Genomic DNA, 8195 nt, shown 5'->3' on the forward strand with positions numbered 1-8195 from the left:
TAACGAGTTACCTTCCATAAGATTCTTAACTTCGGTTAACGAGCAATCCCTCGATTAACGAGTTTCTTATGAGCCGACCTCCACATGTTTTAGCTTGCATTTGGCGGTCCATCAGCTGTAGTATTAGTCCGCCAATACAGTAATCGGTTCTAGGGCTTAAATTCCTTACCCTTTTAGTAAATGTCAAGAAGTTTATACTATTCAATAATTTAAAAGTTTAATATTAAGTTTTTTAGTCATTTTAACAATTATTGAACATAATTGAAGGTAGGGTCACTAGTTTGTGGCACGCCATCCAGCCTGCCAACACAGCATACAGGCGTCAGTCTTTATGTCTTTTCAGTGGAGGTAACATCTTGCTTGAGACTCTCTTCAACTAAACGCTTTTTTTCTGTGTTTACAAGCAAATTATTGGTCATTTTGAAAGTTATTTCACATATTGACAATATATAATGCAGTGCAGTGTTGATTTAAAGAAAATAATCTTGAATTACACCAAGAGAACTAAAACTTTATAGGTGAAATGGCACCATGGGGTGACTTCTCTTCCACCCCAATGCCTTCTCTTCTCCCTTCTCCTCCACCCCCATTCTAATTCCCATCATCATCATCATCATCCAGGAGCCTTCTACATACACACCTCAAAGTAAGTGTACTTTTCTACCTTTTTTGTTGAATTTAGGCAATTTTCGGTGAGCTGGAACCAATTACCCAAAAACCCATTGAAACAATGGTTTCGGTTAACGAGTTTTTCGGTTAACGAGCAACCTTCTAGAACTGATTGTGCTCGTTAACCGAGGGACCACTGTACTATGGAATCAAGTGAAAACAATAGAAAAAATCTCAAATGTGGAATGTTCATATGAGGAACCCTGTAAATGCACTAGTGAAGGGGACTGTACATGCTGAGAATGGTTAGAATTCGCAGGGAGAGGGTTCCCAAAATGCCCACAAATAGCGAAATCTGTGAATGCCATTTCTTGACCGAGAGGAGAGGAACGACGAACCAGAACCAGGCCAATAAGGTAAGACATAAGTGATCCCATCATTTGGTGAGAGTTAGGTCAAGTTAGGTTTATATGCCTGTTTTTCTAGTTTTGTTTTTGTTTTTTGTATTCGATTGGCCATAATTTTGGTCGGAAAATGCCCCACCCAAAACCCCCAAAACTAAAAAACAGGCAATTTCCACGGAAATTAAGGTCATGACCAATCAAAACACAAAACTACACTAGAAAAACATTGTTTTGACTTTCTAACATGAGTTGTGTGCACTAAAGCAAATTTACCAAAATAGATCACATTGAAATGTACACAGTTGTTTCCACTGGCAAGGTTGCGTTAGCATTATGCTTTTGGAGTACACGCCAATCTCCCCCTGTAGTGACTGAAAATGTAAATGTACTGTAAACGCATGAATGGAATCCTAGCTTAGATCAGAACTTAGCCGTTCACGGCAAAATATCCACTATGTACAATTTAAGGCTAGATGTTTGTCCATCACTAACCTCTAAATCTTCGCTCTTGCGCTTATTGACATGCTTAAAGAAGTTCTTGATTGTTTTCTGTGACGCCATTCTTCTGCAAGAGGTTAACTCGGACGTCCAAAAGTGATTCCCAAGAGTGTGAAGTACAGTTAACCCTCACTTTACGCGGTCCCACATTCCGCGTTTCCACGTTTACGCGGTGCCCTGCCGGAACCCAGGATGCTCACATTCTGCGGTGCGTGTACCCCTTTACGCGGGGAGCGGCTGGCGAGCCGCGCCATTTTTGGATCCAAACCTCCCGCCATCCGCCATGTTGTGTAAGCTGCGCGAACATGGTGCGCACAAGGTCGCCCAGTCATCAAAACATTACCAGTTCTTCACCCGCCACCCACCACAGCCGGCCCAAGTCAGTGATAGTGATAATTATGGTGAGGATATGGACTTATATGGACTTTGGGGAGTTTGACAAAGAGGCCCTGCAAGCCTCTGTGGTGGATAGTGATACAATTGATACAAGTGACACAGGTGAGGGCCAATAATCTGCCCTCTGCCTCGGAACCAACCGCCCATCCCCGTGTGCCCAGCCATTTTTTCTACTAATGTAAGTGTTAAAAAACCTAATATTATTGATATTTCTCTTAATTATTAATTGTGTGTGCATACCATCATAAAGTTAAGATAATATTTTTACTACAACATAGTTGTGTGTCGTCAAAAAGTGGAGTTTGGGGATCGGCCCGGACTCCATTTCAATTAATCCCATATGTTATGTTATTCACTTTACGCGTTTCTCACTTTACGAGGGACCCTCCGGGTTACATTAACCTCGTAAAGTGAGGGTTAACTGTATAGGTTTTGTCTGTCTTGCCGCCACAAACACCACCATGTGGCAAATGCGTGTGGGGTTGAGATATAGGTTCACACTCAGGATGGGTTGGAGAAAGGAAACTCTCAAAATGCTCTCTGTATACATATTGTATTGGATGTACAATGCAGCTTGGTGCTGAGAAGTGCAGAAGAGGTGTTGTTTGTTGGTGGCTGTAGGTAGAAGAAGAGGTGTTGCTTGCTGCGGCTGAGCTAGAAGAAAGTGGTAGGTCACGGCCACGTGAGGTCTTATATAGCGGGGTAGACGTGGCTTGATAGTTCACCTCCGCTATGTTAGGCGGCGCAGGTTGCCGACCTAGACCACGAGGCGCAGGCTGGGAAATTCGAAGAGGATTGGCTAGGCAGTGACAAACGGCGGTTGTAGGGGAGGAATCCACTACACTCGCCCTTCTCTTTTTACGATGTTAAAACCTAACTCCAAGCTCAGTTGTTGCTCATTGTTCACTAATATCTTCTATATATCTTCTGTTACAATGTAAGATTTTTTCTTCTAATGTTTCATTATTACTGATCCAGGTATTATTGCATTTACACAGTTCATTCCTACCAGTAATCTATTATCATATTCGAATAAGACGTCTAATTATAAGATAATTTTCATCTATTACATTACCGGCGGAAATGTATAATAACGGAGATGGCTTTTCCAAATAAATGTCTATTTTCTTCCATTATTTCCTGCCATTAAAATCGAGTTTTATTTTGGGTCTCTCATATTTAGAAATTCAAGTTCAGTTCCGACCAGGGTTGCCAGATGGCCGTTTGCACGGCCAAATTTCTCCAATTAGGCCATAAAAAACTTCACCTGACCGTGAAAAAACGGATGGTCACGGCCAAACTATTTGGCCGTATTTTGGCCGAATTTTGTAAAACACGTATTAATTCCTCATCTAGTGGATTTTGAAGAAAAGTCTAGCAGATTTTCAAATTTCACAATGAAAATGCTGGCTGAGTGACCTCACCTAATCAGTGACCTTGTGGGGTATGGGATGTTTGTTTCGCACTCAGGATGGGATGGAGAAAGGAAACTCACACTGTGCTCTCTGTATACATGTTGTATTGGATGTACAATGCAGCTTGGTGCTGGGAAGTGGCAGCGTGGTTACAAGCATGATGTAGAGAGCTGGTTGGTGAGGATGCTCAGAGGAGGACAGCTTGTGGGTTGCCATGCTCACCGGCGGGAGCGAGGGCCGCCAGGCAGCGGCGGAGGAGGAGGTGTAGCTTGCTGTGGCTGTAGCTAGAAGAAGAGAGAGCGGTCACCCCGAGGTCAAGTCTTTTATAGCGGAGGTAAGCGTGGGTAGATAGTGACCCCCGCTCAGTGGGCGGCGCTGGTTGACCTAGACCACGAGGCATACACTGGGGAATTCGCGGGGTCGGCTACTCAGTGACAAACAGCGTTTGTAGGGGAGAAATCCACTACAATACTCCCTCCTTCCCTCCAGGCAGTGTAGGAAACTTGTTGTCTGCAGGGGTGCATGGCACATGTGAAGCAGAACGGGCGGTGCATGCCACATGAGAGCCAGAACGGTGAGGGCGTGGATGAGCCGGCCGCTAGAGGAGACAACTGTCTAGATACACAATATCTGTGGGAGTAGAGAGGGAGAAAAAGGGTGTGTGGAGGCGATGAATGTTGTGCTTCCCTCACGGCAGGTACAGAGTCGTCAGATGCGCCTGCTGGGGTGTGTGAGTCAGGAGCAGGGGCTGCGTCAGCAGAAGCGGATTAGGGCTCGTGACAGCAGCTGGGTCCACGACAGCAGCAGGATGCAGGACATTAGCAGGGAGTACCTGAGGGAGAAAAGAGAGGTGTGTGGGTCCGCACTCAGGCGCATGAGCCGCGTCGGGAGCAGGGGCTGCATGAGGAGGAGCGGCAGGGGGTACTGCTGGGCCGGGGGCGGCGTCTGAGGCAGGACGGGTGTGCTGGGGTCGTAGAACGTGGTGCTTGGGGCAGGAAGAAGAGCTGGTGTCTGCTTAGAGAAGCAGGGCTGCTCTAGGGTGTCTAACCTGCGGTTTAGAGACAGTAGCTGTAGAGCCGATGAGAGCTGCTTCTGGGTGGATAAGCCAGTCTTCCATGTTGCTTGAAGACTGGGAGCGTGATCTGTTTCTCCTCCATCCTGTGTGAGTGCAAATCTCCGGGGGTCACCATTTGTGGTAAGTGATGTTTGGGTTGACACTCAGGATGGGATGGAGAAAGGAAACTCACAATGTGCTCTCTGTATACATATTGTATTGGATGTACAATGCAGCTTGGTGCTGGGAAGGCAGCATGGTTACAAGCGTGATGTAGAGAGAGCTGGTTGGTGAGGGTGCTCAGAGGAGGACAGCTTGTGGGTCGCCATGCTCGCCGGCGGGAGCGAGGACCGCCAGGCAGGCGGAGGAGGAGGAGGTGTTGCTGGCTGGTATGGTGTAGGTAGAAAGAGAGAGATCACCACGAGGTCAGGTCTTTTATAGCGGAGGTAGGCGTGGGTAGATAGTTGACCCCCGCTCCGTGGGCGGCGCTGATTGACCTAGACCACGAGGCATACACTGGGGAATTCGCAGGTTCGGCTACTCAGCGACAAACAGTGTTTGTAGGGGAGAAATCCACTACAATCTCACCTCTTCACATGTTTACGTGACCTACTGAGCTGACTGATCTTTCTAGTTACTACCTTAGTTGTTAGTTCTCATATTTGAGTTGTTCAGGCTGAACGTGTCCAGCATATGGGTTAAGCTTCAGAGCTTACAAAGCCATCTGAGTTACTTTCTGAAATTCCGAGTGCTAGTTTTCAAAATGTCCACTAGTAAATGGAAAGGGTCCTACGACAGTGGTAGAAAATATAACAAACCAGGGGACGATGACGAACTAGACGTTTTTGCTTACGCCAACTAGCGTTATCAAGTTCTCCACCATATACAGTGACCCCTCGGTTAACGAACTCAATCCGTTCCAGAAGGTCGTTCGTTAACTGAAAAGTTCGTTAACCGAAACCATTGTTTCAATGGGTTTTGGGTAATTGGTTCCAGCTCACCGAAAATTTCCTAAATTCAACAAAAATGTTAGAACTGTTCACTCACTTTGAGGTGTGTATGTAGAAGGCTCCTGGATGATGATGATGATGATGGGATTTAGAATGGGGGTGGAGGAGAAGGAAGAAGAGAAGGCAATTGGGTGGATGAGAAGTAACCCCATGGCGTCATTTCACCCATAAAATTTTAGCTCTCTTGGTGTAATTCAAGATTATTTTCTTTAAATCAACACTGCACTGCATTATATATTGTCAATATGTAAAATATATTTCAAAATGACCAATAATTTGCTTGGAAACACAGAAAAAAAGCGTTTAGTTGAAGAGAGTCAAGCAAGATGTTACCTCCAGTGAAAACAGAGAGAAACTAACACCTGTTTGCTGTGTTAAGAGGCTGGATGCCGCGCATTAAACTAGTCACTTTACCTTCAATTATGTTCAATAATTGTTAAAATGACAAAAAAATTGAATATTAAACTTTTGAAATTATTGAATAGTATAAACTTCTTGATATTTACTAAAATAGTAAGTAATATAAGCCCTAGAACCGATTAATGTATTGGCGGACTGATACTAAAGCTGGTTGCCCAGTCAGTGCAAGCGAAAACATGTTGAGGTCGGTTCGTAAGAAATTCGTTAACCGAATTTTTGTTCGTTAACCGAATTGAAGATCCTTATGGAAGGCAGTTCGTTAACCGAAATTTCGTTAACCGAGGCGTTCGTTAAATGTACATAAACGACATAGATATCGGCATAGACAGCAACATAAGTAAATTTGCTGATGACACTAAAATAGGACGTGTTATTAAATCTGACAAGGACTCAGCAAAACTACAGGAAGATCTAAACAAATTTTTCGAATGGTCTGAAAAATGGCAGATGAAATTCAACGTGGACAAATGTAAAGTACTCAGTATAGGAGATGTAAACAGGGAAACCAGATACCAGATGAACAACGATGCCATAGAGAATCCGACTGCGAGAGAGATTTAGGAGTAATGATAAGTAGGAACCTTAAGCCAAGTAAACAATGTGTTTTGCTTCGTAACAAGGCTAATAAAGTACTTGGGTTCATACAAAGGAGTGTTAGTTACAAGACTAGCGAGGTCATCCTAAAACTGTATCTTGCTCTTGTGAGACCACACCTGGATTACGCAGTTCAGTTCTGGTCACCGTATTACAGAATGGATATAGAATCCTTGGAAAGAATTCAGAGGAGAATGACAAGACTAATCCCGGGCATTAAGAACCTTGAGTATAGAGACAGGTTAAAGTATCTTAATTTGCACTCCCTTGGGAGACGTAGAGCGAGGGGTGACCTGATAGAGGTGTATAAGTGGAAGTCAGGGCTAAACAAAGGGGACATTACAAAGGTACTCAAACTTTCCAACCAGGAGCGAACTCGTAACAATGGTTTTAAATTAGACAAATTTAGATTTAGGCGGGAAATAGGTAAACACTGGTTTGGAAACAGAGTAGTGAATGAATGGAACAAGTTACCAAATATCATCATTAACTCGAATACGCTGAATAGCTTCAAACATAGGTTGGATGCTTATATGAGCAATAGGGGTTAGGTGTAAACGGGACAGCCCAGTATGGGCCAATAGGCCCGCTGCAGTTTCCTCCATTCTTATGTTCTTATGATATGGTGAGAGTCAGTTAAGTTAGGTTAGGTTATCCGCCAAAAATGAAGGTCATATTCGGTCTAAACACACACAAATACACTAGAAAAATATTATGTATTCCTTACTTGCTAAAAGTGAACGGTGTGACAATGCAAATTTACCCTAATCCATTCAATCGAACCCTTGTGCAGGCAAAATCGACATCTTTTTAAATAATAATACATGTAAGACAATGCCATTTTTTCCGGCGCCACGTATAATTGATTCAAGTACAAATGAAGAAAGTTTTGAGGTGGGAACTTTCTTTATTTACGGGGATATTATCTAAAGTTGAAGAATCTGAAAGTATGTTTATTTAGAAAGTTTTCAGAAAGAAGAGAAAATAATTATTTCCCGTAAAATGGAGGTTCGTAATGTTATTATCATTAGAAAGGGCAATTTGTGGTGAAATATGTATTTATCTCCTATTGAGTGGAACAATAGCTAACAGTGCATTTAATGTTCAATGATATATTACATGTTGAAACGACCTATGTACGATTTAATTATGGCCGACTTTGACAGATATGTAGAGTGATTGGCTATAATTGTCACCTCATTTGCGTAAACGTCGATCATGTATCAAAATATTGTTGACTACTTTCATCTCTTTCCCGAGCCTGGCGATGTTTTTGTTGTTGATGTTGATGTTTTTGCTGTTATTGGTGTTTTTGTTGGTGGTGGTGTTGTCGTCTTATTGATATACAATGATTATTATGGTTTCACCCTAAGGAGATCTTGAATGCAAAGACAACAAAAACTAATGGTGCTTCTCCGTTATAATCCCGATTATTTTTTTTTAAATAAGAACGTATGTTAGTTTTTTTTTCAACTAATCTAACATAACTTAACCTAGAATAAGTTAAGTGATAAACCTGACTTACGATCTTAGAGATTTTGCTGAGTATAATGGAAATTTCCAAATCAATATTACTTAAATTTGAAATCAGTAACAATGGCATTTTAAATCAAGGATAGGATTCGCATCTGGTTGAAATTACTGTAATATTATTGCAATATCCAAACTAAGAAAACCATTGCATGATGCTCCAGTGTTCCTTCTGCAGACGCGTTTGAAATTGTACAATTGGGAGAAGGTGGGAGAGAATGTTGCTTTGTGCACTGCATGTGGGGTATGACATGTTTGTGTTCAC

The sequence above is a fragment of the Homarus americanus genome, unplaced genomic scaffold, assembly GCF_018991925.1.
Source record: "Homarus americanus isolate GMGI-L3 unplaced genomic scaffold, GMGI_Hamer_2.0 scaffold33468, whole genome shotgun sequence".
NCBI lineage: Eukaryota > Metazoa > Arthropoda > Malacostraca > Decapoda > Nephropidae > Homarus > Homarus americanus.